Genomic DNA, 848 nt, shown 5'->3' on the forward strand with positions numbered 1-848 from the left:
AGACTTGATTTTGTGAAGAAGAGAATTAGTGATTTACCCCCACTGTTATTCCCACACACAAGCCTGGAGGTGGGGGGGGGGGGGGGGCTTGCCAAAGCTATGTTTTTCTTTCAACAATGTGAAGATAAGATTGAAGACAAAGAAAGAGAACATGAAAACTGCATTTGTTGCTCTCCCTCCCTTGCCTGTACATGCATGCATAGATGCATGAGAGTATGCATGCAGACACATACAGTACATAGGTACATTCATAACACAATTGAACATCAAACATTCAGCCATATGTTGTTGGACTATACTATTCATATCAAACAATTCAAGGATTTATTTCTATATTGACGGCCTTTAAAAGCAGTGCCTTGGAGGAAGGTTATAGTTTCACTCTACCAATTCCTCTGTCCTGGCCTCCTCTGTCCCTGTGGAGAGAAGCAATACTTTCAAGGTAAGGATGTGTATCCCTGAGCAGAAAACAGCCTCGTCAACAATCCCCTTGGAATGCATTAGGGACTCATCAACCTCCCCCCAGTTTAAAAGCATCAGCTCAGCTTTTTCCCTTGACCAGCCCCTCGTGGCAAACATATTCTCATTAAACAGCTTCTATAACAGAGAGAGAGGGGAAGGGAAGGGATGTGCCGGGAGGGAGTTAGGGAATTTTCACACAGCAGTCTCCAGGGCATACGAAGCATGGAACCAGAACATATTGATCCACCTCAGCTGCAATACAAAAGAAGAGCAGCCGGAGTATGAAACCGTCTATATCCCACATGACAAGTCTACCACAAGAAGGACCGGTATTCTGGACACAGATTGAGCCTAATCCTAGACTAGAAAAGTACTTTCAATGGATA

This window comes from Argentina silus (assembly GCF_951799395.1).
Source record: "Argentina silus genome assembly, chromosome: 15".
Lineage (NCBI taxonomy): Eukaryota > Metazoa > Chordata > Actinopteri > Argentiniformes > Argentinidae > Argentina > Argentina silus.